Source organism: Chrysochloris asiatica, unplaced genomic scaffold, assembly GCF_000296735.1.
Source record: "Chrysochloris asiatica unplaced genomic scaffold, ChrAsi1.0 scaffold00017, whole genome shotgun sequence".
NCBI lineage: Eukaryota > Metazoa > Chordata > Mammalia > Afrosoricida > Chrysochloridae > Chrysochloris > Chrysochloris asiatica.
In genome coordinates this window covers 12,809,080-12,822,443 of record NW_006408535.1, presented here as the reverse complement: position 1 = coordinate 12,822,443, position 13,364 = coordinate 12,809,080, and the positions used below count along the sequence as shown (strand labels likewise).

General features: G+C 40.4%; 1 pseudogene; it reads right to left on the bottom strand.

Moving 5' to 3' along the window:
- Nucleotides 1–225: 225 nt before the first annotated feature.
- Nucleotides 226–2,393, bottom strand: LOC102825550 (annotated as a pseudogene).
- Between the last annotated feature and the right edge of the window lie 10,971 nt (nucleotides 2,394–13,364).

Below are 13,364 nucleotides of genomic sequence, written 5' to 3'. Positions count from 1 at the left end.
GGGGAAAATTAGTCCCATTCCTGGACCTGAGATGACCAAGAAGGGGATTCCCTGAGCCTCATGAACGGTCAAAAGCAGCTTCCAGGACCTAGCTCTTCTCTGTGATTCTCTGCCTGGCAAGGCAGTCTGTCCTCTATAGTGTTATAGTCCATATTTTTTCAGTTTCCATTTGAGCAAAGCTTTTCTCTTTAAACTTGCTTTTTGTGTGTGGAAATTGGTTTTTGCCTATTGTGAGGCTCGGCATATAGACACCTGGGTGTCTGTGGGGAGACTTAATTTCCTAAAGATACCGAATGGAGGGGCCAGGTTGAAAGGCTGGAGCTGTGCATGATTCAGGGGAATAAACATCTGGATGTCCTGGGGAAACAGGACATCCTGGGATATTGGACAGGGGACATATTAAAAAACTGAAGTTATCAAAAATGAAAGGAATGCATAAACATCAATATCCTAGGCATTGTTGTTGTTGTTAGAACTGACTCACACCTTACATATAACAGAATGAAACACTTCCCAGTCGCCCACCAACCTAATAATCATTGTTATGCACAAGCCGATTGTTGTTACCACTGTGCCATTCCATCGGTTTGGGGGTCTTCCTCTTTTTCACTGACCTTCCACTTTACCAAGCATGGTGTCCTTCTTTGTAGACTGGTCCCTCCTGATAATATGTCTGAAGTATGAGAGACGAAGTCTGACCATCCTGATTTCTAAGGAGCATTCTGACTGCACTTCTTCCAACACAGATTTGTTTGTTCTTTTGGCAGTCCATAGTATTTTTAATATTCTCCTCTAACACTGTAACACAAATGCATTAGTTCTTCTACGGTCTTAATTCATTGTCCAACTTTCATATGCATAAGAGGTTATTGAAAATACCAAGGCTTGGGTCAGGTGCACCTTAGTCCTCAAATTGACATCTCTGTTCTTGAATACTTTAAAGAGATCTTGTGCAATAGATTTGCCTAATGCAATATGTCATTTGATTTCTTGACTGCTGCTTCCCAGAATGTTGCTGGTTGATCTGAGGAAAACGAAGTCTTTAACAACTTCAGTCTTTTCTCCATTTATCTTGATGTTATTTATTGGTCAAGTGGTGAGGATTTTGTACTCTTTACATTGAGGTGCAAACCATACCACATACTGTGGTCTTTGATCTTCATCAATACGTATTTTAAGTCATCTTTGCCAGGCATGGTTGTATCATGTACATATCACAAGTTGTCTTCCTCCAACCCTGGTACTATGTTTTTCTTCATATAATCCAGTTTCTCAGATTATTTGTTCAGCATATAGATTGAATAAATATGGTGAAAGAATACAACCCTGGTGCACATCTTTTCTCATTTTAAACTATTCAGTGTTCCCTTGTTCTGTTCAAACAATTGCCTCTTGATCTATGTACAGGTTCCTCATGAGCACATTAAGTGTTCTGGAATGTTCATTCTCCACAGTGTTGTCCACAGCTTGTCATGATCCACACAATCAAAAGTCTTTGCATAGTCAATAAAACAGAGGTAAACATCTTTCTGGTATTCACTAGTTTCAGCCAAGATCCATCTGACATCAGCATTTGTATCCCTAGTTCCACGTCCTCTTCTGAATCTGGCTTGAACTGGCAGCTTCTCTTAACAATGTACTGTTGCAGCCATTTTAAAATTATCATTAGCAAAATTTTACTTGCATGTGATATCAATGATATTGTCCTGTGATTTTCCCATTCCATGAGGTCATCTCTCTTTGAATGGGCACAAATATGGATCTTTTCAAATCAATTGACCAGGTAGCTGTCTTTTAAATTTTTTGGCATACATGAGTGAGTGAATCCAGTGCCACATCAGTTTGTTGAAAGATTTCAATTTGTATTCCATCAATTCCCTGTGCCGTGCTCTTTGACAATTCCTTCAACGCACCTTGGACTTTTTCAGTATTGTTGGCTCTAGATCATATGCTACCTCTTGAAATGGTTGAATATCGACCATTTCTTTTTGGTACAGTGGCTCTGTATATTCCTTCCATCCTTTTTCTGTTTGTTTGTTTCTGTAAAGTTTTTATTTGGGGGGAAGGAGGGCACAGTGGACAGGGACCTACCTGCTCAGTCCTTCTTGGCAGTGCTTTCCTCATGGTGGCCAGGGCATTGCTGAACTTCTCTAGCTTCCTCTTGGCATGGATGTTTGTCCCCACCCTTTTCTTGAAGAACTGGAGTGCCACTTGTCCTTGGAGACCTTGAGCAGCTCCATGGCCTGACACCACACCTCCCAGATCATGTCCTGCACGAACTTGGTGTGCTTGGTGAGGCACCCACGGCGGCGGCTGTGCCTCAGCTTGCTCACGTTCTTGGTTACTTTGTGGCCCTTGTTGAGACCAATGGCCATAGGGTAGCACACAGTCATGGCTGCTTTTCTTCAATGGCTGCTGCAACAGAAAGCCCATCTTCTTTTTATGCTTTCTGCATCATCCAGTATTTTGTCCAGAGAATCCTTCAGTATTTCAAGTCAAAGCTTGAATTTTTTCTACAGTTCCCTCAGGTTGAGAAATACTGAGCATGTACTTTCCTTTTAGTTTTCTAATTCCAGATCTTTGCACATTTCATTATAATATTTGGCTTTATCGTCTCAAGCTGCTCTTTGAAAATTTCTATTCAGCTTTTACCTCCTCATTTCTTCCATGTGATTTAGCATCTCTACATTGGAGAGCAAGTTTCAGAGTTTCTTCTGACATTCATTTTGGTCTTTTTCTTCTTTCCTCTTTTCTTAATGACCTTTGGCTTTCTTTCTGTATAATGTTCTTGATGTCATCTCACAACTCTTCTGGTCTTCAGTTATTAGTGTCTAATTCATCAACTCTGTTCTTGAGATGATTTTCAAATTCAGGTGGAATATGTTCAAAACCTTATTTTGTTTCTCTGGGATTTGTTTTAATTTTTTCCAGCTTCAGCATGAACTTGCATATAAGCAAACAATGATCTGTTCCACAGTCTGCCCCAGCCTTGTTTTGACTGATGATATAGAGCTTTTCCGCCATCTCTAGCCACACATATAGTCAATTTGATTTCTGTGTGTTCCATTAGTGGAACTGGTATTGGCCATTTTGGATCTGACAATCACATGGTTTACTATGCAGGGAATGTCAAATTAAAGAGGAATGATGTCACATTTATCATCAAAGAGAACATTTCAAATCTATCTTAAAACGACCAAGATGCAGAGACAGAAAACATTTTTTGGTAAGTTTTTATTGTGAATTGAGTGATAGTTTACATGGGAGAACACCAGCTTTACGCTCATTCTATCATATTTCATTTCACTGCAATAATTAAAATCCCCTTCATGCATCAGCATTCAACAGTATTTTCTTCTATTCTCTCCAGTTTTTTGGGGTTTTTTTTGGATGTACACCAAAACACTTAGGAATATACAATCATTCAAAAACCCAAAGGGCATACCCTGCAAGCCTGCCCACCAGCCACCAGTACACAGCTCCTCTCACTTCATGAGTCTAGAGTCCCCAGCTGCTCCATCTCTCCATGTCATCACCTCTGCCTCCATTTCTGGCATCATATGGTCCCACAGTCTGCTCCCACACTTCTCCCTTTATGCTCCCAGGGTCCTCCCTTCCTGGATTGTGAAATCAACCACGCCCCACTTTTTGCTACAAAACATCTACCTTTACAGTTGTAATAATGGCAATCAGTTATTATAAAAATGACTCACTGTTGAACCACAAGAGTCTTATCCCTATCTTCTTTAACCAGCCCCATCTAGATAGGTTGAAAACCACTCAATGGAGATTTTACTTTCTCCTACACCCTTTGAAACTAAATTCCCTCTTGAATACTTGCAAGCCAGGCACTTCATGCCTTTAATCCCCCCTCTCCCATTTTAGGTAGCCAATGTCTAAGTTGCCCATCCCTATCAACGCTATGTACAGAGGGGATGGGAATGATCCTTGCTGTGAAGATTCCTTCCCTGTTAGTTGGTATTTTAAGCTACTACATCCTTAAGTATAGGTCAAGTTCATCAAATTGTAGCAAATTACACTTGCTCAGAAAACATTTTTGAGGAAAAAAAGGTAATAAAACTAACTGAAAAAGAATTCAAAAGAATTGTATTTAAGTACCTTCAACAAATTGACAGAAATATCAAGGAAACCAGGGAGAACACAGGAGAAACTTCAGAAGAATTTAGGAAAAGGCTACAAGAACAAACATACAAAATAAATGCAAAATTTGAAACAATACAAAGCCTGCAATTATAAATTCAGAAGATTAATACTAAGATTGAAAGGGCATAGGTGAAGACTCGAAGCACCAGAAGCCCAAACAAGTGAACTTGAAGATAAATCTCTCAATACTAGTATGCTAGAAGAACAATCGGAAAAAAAGACTGAAAACGCCCAAAGAAAGCTATCATGAAGAAGAATAAATTATGGGTGGTTAGAATTCCAGAACAGGAAGAGACAATAAAAAGCATAAAGAAAATTGTCACAGTTTTTGGAAGAAAAGCTTCCCTAACACCATGAAAGATGAGAAAGTACGCATATACAAAGCTGAACAAATCCCAAACAGGACAGACACAAAAGAAAATCACCAAGACATATCGTAATCAAACTTACCAAAAACAAAGACAAGGAAAGAACCCTGAGAACAGCTTGAAAAAAATGAAAAATTACCTACAAAGGAGAGCCAGTAAGACAGCTATGTTTTCTCAGCAGAAACCATGCAGGCAAGAAGGCAATGGAATGACTTATACAAAACTCTGAAAGAAAAAAATTGTCAACCAAGAATCATATACCCAGCTAAACTGTCCTATAAATACAACAGTGAAATTAGGACATTTCCTGATAAACAGAAATGAAAGGAATTCAAATGACCATATCAACTTTACAAAAAATGATAAAGGGTGTTTTTTGGGTGGAGAACTAACAACAGCAGACAACAACCTGAGATGAACATACATGAAAATAACACCTGGAACTCAATCCAGATATAGAAATATTTAAAGTAAAACAAACCTGCAAGACTGAAAATAGGGAACCAGACATATCAATACATAATGAAATTAGCTACAGCATAAAAAATTTTGTGGAAAAAGGAGTCCAGCAGCACCACAAAAAACACACACAGAAAAATGACAACAATCAGTTCAAACCTATTGATAATCACACTGAATGTAAATGGATTAAATGTACCAGTCAAGAGACATAGAGAGCAGAATGAATATAAAAACAGAATCCTTCAATATCCTATCTACAAGAGACAAATCAAAAAGATGGGGACAGCCCAAATGCTCATCAACAGAAGACTGGTTAAACAAACTTTGGTACATACACACAATGGAATATTACAAAATGCTTAAGAATAATGATGAATCTGTGAAACACCTCACAACATGGTTGAACCTGGAGAACTTATACAGAGTGAAATTTGTCAATCACAAAAGGACAAATGTTGCATGGGACGAATATTTTGTAAAAAAATTTTAAAAAGAGGTTTCCTTGATAAAAGAAACAATCTATGATTGTCACAGGGGTGGGGAGGTGCCGGGGTCCTGCCTCGACAGGGGAGTTCGGTTCACGAAGTAGGGAGATCTGGCGGCTACAGAGATAGAGAAAGAACACACACAAAGACGCAACGAGAGAGACCAAGAGACACCCCGAAACTAGAGTGGATGCAAGACTGGCGGGCAGACCCTGGACTACAGGCATCATGGCCCTGCAGGCAGTAAAGCACAGCCCTGCAGGCAGTAATGCACCGCCCTGCAAACCATAATGCATACAGGGTTCCGTCTGTGCCCCCTTTTTATTTCAGGGAGGGACTTTACACAAAGGAAGAAGGGGATTATTAAGACAGGGTACAGAAATGAAATGTGATTGATCGTTCAAAACAGGACACCATGATTCACAGGAACAAATTCTAAAACATACATCGCAAATTGTCTTAATAATCTAACATCCTTAATTTTCCAGAAATTCAAGCAAATTGTTATAAATTACTTTTTAGGTTCAAATCCTAAGGCAGCAACTCGAGGTTTCTCCAGGCTAATTAACATACCTATAGCACTTAATCTCGAATGGGAAAAGGTGAAAAGGATTCAAAAGGTCTGGGAGGAGTCCAGCTATTTCAGCTACCTGGCTAAGGCTTGCAGGAGGAAGAGGGACACCTGGGGGCAATTAGAAGGGCTGAAACTATTATTCCTTGAACAATACTCCGGAATTTGCCAATCTACTTTGAGTGAATTCCTTGGGCAGACTGTCTCCAGAGCCTCCCAGCAAACTTGCCTTTGGAGCTTTTTACAGCCTCGACTTTAGAAGGGGTTTTTATATTAATATTGTACATGGATACTAAGAGCTCATATATTAAGTTAATATCAAACATAACTGAATAATTTGATAAATAACAGTTTTGCCATGCTTGCCAGGTGGCCAGAGTTTGTTCCTCAGAGAGATTTGTTCCTAGGACCCTATGCACTGCCAACACAGTGGAGACATTAAGAGAGGCACATAAGAAACCATTTTCTCAGAAGCTACAATTACTGGAGTTCGTAGCATAGAATGAATAATAGGACCAAAGAAAATTACACAGGGGAAGCCCAACAGTGAGTACACAAAAAAACAAGGAACCCGGGACGTCAGGAGGTCACTTCCTTGGGCCCTCAGGGTCCCTGGCTAGCCATCCTGAGTGGGGTCATCGTGTATGATTTTTGTCCATGACACAGGGCCTCAACATCTCAGTGATTGCGGTCCCCAACAGGGAGGGAAAATTATTCATGGCCTACAGGGTAGATACATGTGAACATGGGTGACAGGACATACAATATACAACAAGAGGGTAGTTAGCCGAGGAAAGAGGAAGGTAGTGGAGACACAGGAAGGAATGTAGTAATTAAAGTGAACAGAGGTAAATACTGTTAACTGATGGTACATGGAGGGGATTGCAACCATGCAATGAAGCAAAGTACACAATCTGTTGAATGTAAAACTGATAATCTGCTCTGTAAACTTTCACTTAATTCACAATAAAAAGTTGGAAAAAATAATAGTTTTTCAGGAAATGTGAATCATATGTATTTAGAGCTATTTCTGTTTAAAGTTTTTAAAACTGACTTCAGAGTTTTGAAGGTTATGATTATTATAAGCTAATTGTGGTCCTATTAGGTTTTGTCATCTATAGTTGAAAACACTTGAGTGACAGTTATGTGCAGGACCACATGACTTCTAAATAGCTGAGTAGTTTGGAGGCCAACACTTTGGCATAATACATTTCAAAGGTCGATTTTCTATGAGAAAGTAAAGTTTGAATGAATAAACATTTTATCACTTAGTCTACAGCAGGTATTGAAAAGAAATTACAAAAGCTAGAGGTAAGGCCTCAAACTCCACTCTCATGACTGACTGAGGAACCTTTGTGGTCTTTTAACAACATTTTATTTTTGGATCTGGCACCCCAAAATAAAATGAAAAGGCCCAATTGTTGGCTGTGGCACTCCAAGAGCCACCTCGTAGTGTCCGTATAGGACCCTGAACAGGAGTTTCCTTATTGGTTGGTGAGTATTGAGCCAGTCCAAAGAGAGAGGCCATTGGAAGGCGAGTGTCTTGAACATCCTAAAGCAGTTGACCTCTCTTGAAGTTAGCATGAAAAGACTCACTATGGTTGATGTCCTTTTCCTCGGAGGAATGGTGGCCCTACCGACAGGGCCTGGAGAGAGACTCAGCTCCCACCCAGAAGACCATTGCTATATCCACAGCAGAGCCTTGGGTTACTCTTGACCTGGGAGGTCAGGAGATGAAATTTTATTAGACACAGGAGCTGCCTTCTCTGTTTTGACCCCAAATCCAGGTCTCTTCTCCAGTCATGACTATACAGTCATTGGTCCATAAAGTGTCCCAAGGACACTCAACCTGAGGAGGATCCACTTACCAAAGGGAATCACTATATCTGTGAGCCTGAGAAAAGTCCAAATAAGCAGTGCTTCATAAGGCTTCTTGCAGGAGGGACAATTCTGGGAAGGCTCTTTCTATCTCTGCTATTCTGGGCCCACATCTCTAGTGAGAAGCAATTGTTTTACCCCTGCTAGGTATAGGTTCTGACCAGTGAGTGCACAGTTTAAGACAGTCAAGCCCCTTCTTGTCGTATTCCCTAGCCAAAATAGTTATGGACTACCATTTGCTGTCAGAACAGGGTAGATTATGTGCCTTGCCTAACACTTGTTACACCTATGTTAACACCTCAAGTGAAGTTGAGATTAGGGCTTTACACATCCTACAGCAGGAAAGACAGCCCAATCCTAGGTGAGCCAGAGTATATGGAACTAAATGACTAGACCAGGTTCCTACTTTTTTTGAGACCCTCGGTGGCCATTTTCTTGCTATTAATCTTTGGCTCTTGTATACGCAATTTACAAGTTATATTTGTATCTTCAAGACTGCAACAGTTTCAAACTAAGTTTATATAGTCATGCAAAGTTACCAGTCTATCCAAAAGCAAGAGACCCCAGAGACATACAAAATATTAGAGCAACCAGTGAGAGGTTTCTACTCTGTTGGATAGGAAATGAGACCGACCCGATTCAGCGTGAAGAAAATTCAGAAGAAAAGAGACCCTTATCCTTGTTCTCACAAATAATTGAGTGTGAAATTTCTCAAGGGAAGGTGCTACGGGGTAAGGGGGGGCCAGAAACCAAGAGTAAACATGAGTCACTTACCGACTGAAATCCTGTGACTGATACTGAGGAATGTTAGGCCTGCTCTCCTCCTTGCTTGAGCAATTGCTTGAGCAATTGTAGAGATGTGCATGCCCAGGGCGCTTAACTGAGCAGCCACATCCTGCGACATGCCATTAAGAAAGACCACCCATAAAAATTCCACATTTTATGGCACTTGCCATTAAGGAAAACCACTCATAAAAGTTCTATATTTTTACTTCCCTGAGATATTTTAAAGGTCACACTGATTTACCTAGTGCCCTAGGTATAACTTAAAGGACAAAACTTCCACTGGGGCAAAGAAGAATGGCAGCCACCGGGATGAGTCCTAACTAGGGTTTGAAAGAACCACGCATGCTCAACATCCCAGAATAAACTCTATCTGCTCCTACCAGAGGCCTTTGCAGTCGAATCCATCTTGAAGAAATGCTGCGCATGCACCCAATTATCATGACCCCGCCGATCCTATGAATAAGCATCGTGTTTTTTCTCTACCCAAAATCTTTTAAGCCCCAGAAAAGTATTTGTTTGGGGAGACTGGGGTTAAGCATTGAGTTAAGTCCTCCCTTTCCCCCACTTGCAAGCCGCTTTCCTATGATAAACCTCTGCTCCTAGGGAAGATCTGCGTCACCTGACGATTCTTAATCAGTAGAAGGCAAGACTCCTCTTGAAGGGTGGAGATGCGGTTGGCATTCCCAGTAACAAAACTTCAGGAAAAGTTATTAATACCACATACAAGAAGATAACATATCTATGATACATAAACATAATGCTATAAAAACATACACATAGAAGAATTCTTAAAATTAAAAATATGATGGTAAAAATTTTTAAGATTAGTAGAAAGTTTGAAAGATCAAACTGAGGAAATTTCCTAAAAGATGAAAAAGAGGAAAGAAAAAAAGAGAAGAAAATCAAAGAACCAGTCTAGAAGTTTCAACATTCAACTTATACTAGATCCAGAAAGAGAAACTAGAGAAGGGGAGAGCTATCTTCTAAGAAATAAGACATGATTTCTCTAATTAGTGTGCCCTGAACAATACACCATGAACCTGCTTACAAAGGATTCTGGGAAGGACCCAGACTATTTTACTGAGTAGTGACCTGGGCCAGGACAAAGCACACCAAACACCTGACTTCATGGTACTGTCAATTGGAACTCATTAACTAGTACAAAATCAAGCCCTAGCCATCATACATTAGACACGTTTTCCCTTGTTCCCCTGCATGTATTGTTGCATGTAAGCACTAGGTATATAAACACTCCGACTCCGCTAACCCAGGTGGGGACCACTACCTGGGTGACACTTGAATCCTCACTGTCTGTCAGGAGAGTCTTAGTGACTGACCTGGCTTTTTCTGTCTCTTTTTTCGAAATCCAAGCTGTGCCCCTTGGAAACACTAACCAAAAGGTGTGGACCTACTGAATATCGATCACAGTATATGAAAAAATGACCTATATTAGGCACATCATCATGAAATTTCAGAACACCAAGATAAGAAGACCTTAAAAGTTTCCAGAATGGAGAAACCTGTCATATTCAAAAGGCTAGGACCCAAGTAACATAAAACTCCTTATCAACACTGGGAACTAAAAGTCTTGAACAACGCTTACAAAATTCTGAGGTGATGTTTCTCTGCGTCCAACATTAGTAATAGATCAAAGCAAGCCTCGGGCCATATAGCATTTCTTCCAGTTGCCTTAGATACAATGGATGGAAGTCTGGAAGGATATTTGTGGTCATTTAACAACATAAAGGATACCCTCATATTTCCCATTGCCTGCTGGTTTTTATCCTCTGCATCTTCCACCTTTTCCTTGCAGGATAAGGAGCACTGGTGGTGCAGTGATTAAAGTGCTCAGCTGCTAACCAAAAGGCAAAAGCTCACCAGCTACTCTGGGAGAAAGCTGTGGCACGCTGCTTCTGTAAAGATTTACAGCCTTGTAAACCCTCCTGCATCCTATGAGGTAGCTATGAACCTGAATCGAAGGCAGTTGAGTTTTTGTTTTGGATTTCCTCAAAGGTAACTTGTCCACTAAGGACAAAGTGGTTTGGAAAAGAAAGCTGTTGAGTTCTGATCTGTAGAGATAAGTAAAATACTAACATATGGAGCTGTCCTGTCTGTGCATTATAAACAGCTAAAACAGACTAGTAAAAACATGAGAGAAAGAAGCTGTTTAAAGGATAGGGTACAAGAATGGAGGGAAACATGGCCAGAATAGAAAGTTGGAACCAAAGCTATCATTGTGACTTGCCATTAAAAGGGGGCATTTGATTTCTATTTCCCCCAACTCTCTACTCCCATTTTCTCTGTAGATGTGTGCTGATCTACCATATCTTGTCTCGGGGCCATTTCTGCATCTTCTCATAGGCCTCCAGGTTCTTGTGTTGGAACTGATGCATTCTTCCAGTCCCTGTTATGGCTTTGACTCCTTTAATCACAACTCTCCCTCTTTGCATGGATAGAACTCTGGAGGATTTCCCAGTCACCTGTGTAAACTTGGGAAACTAAACCGCTTCCATTTTTAAATCCCTAAAAGTAAAGTGTGATGTCCCAAGAAATACAGAGAACAGGTTACATTAACATACCCTCTCACACAGGATGTGTGGCATGAGTTAAGGGCCCTTAGGAAAACGCCCTCTTAAAGACAGGTTTCCCTTCGCTTTTCCACAGAGCCTGGCATACCATCATTAGGTGACTCATTTTTCAATGCATTCTGACCCCAGGAGTTCCTCACTAAATTTGCATATGGATCTTTGTGTAACAGATATCTTCCATTTGTCCTCCAGATCCTCTCTTTATTCTTCTTCACCCTGCTGTGCATCCCAGGGGACTGGTCTTTGTGGGTTAGTTCAATACCTTGGCATCCCATTGTCAAAGAGGAGAGGAAGAGAGGACAGAGAGGGTGGTAACCTTGGGCTAGCTGGGTTCTTTGACTGAAGGTTATGGTGTCTTTCAAGGTAGTCCTGTATCCATGCCTCTCAGGATAAACAACTTCCTGCCTTCATCCTTTCAAGTGGGCCTAGGAGTGGTAATTGCTCGCTCGGACACAGCTATTCTTCATGGTCTCCCTATACACTGCATTTACTTTTGTAAACAGTCTCTTCATTAAACCCTCCTTGAATTACTCTAATTTGAGTGTACCACCTGTTTTCCCTTGGGACCCTAAGATACACCTTGATAAAAACAATATCTCAAGCTATTATTAGCCATAACTATCCAATTATAAACTTGTTTATGAGATTGTTTTTTAAGGTATAGTTACACCTAAGGTTGGCTTCAGAGGGAATGGGATGGTTTTCATAGAGATAAGAGACGAACACGCAATAAACAGAAAGAACAAGGGATTAAATATCTCACTTTGAGTCCTAGACCAGTTGCTTATATGTCTTGCTGTTTGTCGTTGTTGTTGTTGTTAAGTGCCATTGAGTCGGTTCCGACCCATAGCTACTCTGTATAGGGTTTCCAAGGAGCAGCTGGTGAGCTTGAACCGCTGACCTTCCAGTTCAAACGGCTTTGCAGTCTGGAGCATTCACCCACAGAGCCGCTGTTTTTTGTAGTTGTTGTTAAGTGCCGCAGATTCGGTTCCGACGCATAGCGACCCTGTACACGGTTTCCGAGGCTGTAAATCTTTACATGAGCAGAAAACCTTATCTTTCTCCTGCGAAACAGCTGGTAGTTTCGAACTGCTGACCTTGAGGTTCATAGCCCGGTTCATAACCACTAAACTACCAGCTACCAGAGCTCTCTGTTTGTTAGATACTGTTAAGTCAGCTCTCACTCATAGCAACTCTATGCACAATAAAACAAAACACAGCCCAGTTCTGCCATCTTCACAATTGTTACATTTGAATTCATTGTTGCTACCACTGCTTCAACCCATCTTGTTGAGGTCTTTCTCTTGTCTGCTGACCATCTGCTTTACCAAGCATTGGTGTCCATATCCAGGGACTGGTCCCTCCTGACAACATGCTCAAAGCACATTAGACAAAGTCTTACCATCCTCAATTCCAAGGAGCATTCTGGCTATATTTCTTCCAAGACAGATTTGTTTGTCCTTCATGGTACTTTCAGTATTCTTCACCAACACCATAATTCAAATACATCAAGTCTTCTATGATCTTCCTTATTCATTATTCAGTTTTCATATGTATATGAGGCTACTGAAAATATCATGGCTTGGGTCAAGAGCACATTAGTCCTGAAAGAGACATCTTTTCTCTTTAATACTTTAAAGAGGTCTTTCACAGATTTTCCTAATGCAATACATCTTTTGATTTCTTGACTGCTGCTTCCATGAACAGTGATTGTGGATCCAAGTAAAATGAAATCCTTGACAACATCAATGGTTTCTCTGTTATATCATAATGTTGGTTTTTGGTCTAGTTTTGAGGATTTTTGTTTTCTTTACATGTAGCTGTAATCTTCTTGAAAACGTGTTTTCATTACATGGAGCTGATGGCTATATTTTAAAAATCTTTACCAGCAAGTGCTTCAAGTTCTCTTCACTATCAGCAAGCAAAGTTGTGTCATCTGCAGATGGCAGGTTGTTAATGAGCCTTCCTCCAATCCTGACACCACATTCTTCTTCATATAATCCAGTTTCTTGGATTATTTGCTCAGTGTACAGATTAAATAAGTATGGTAAAAGGATAAAAT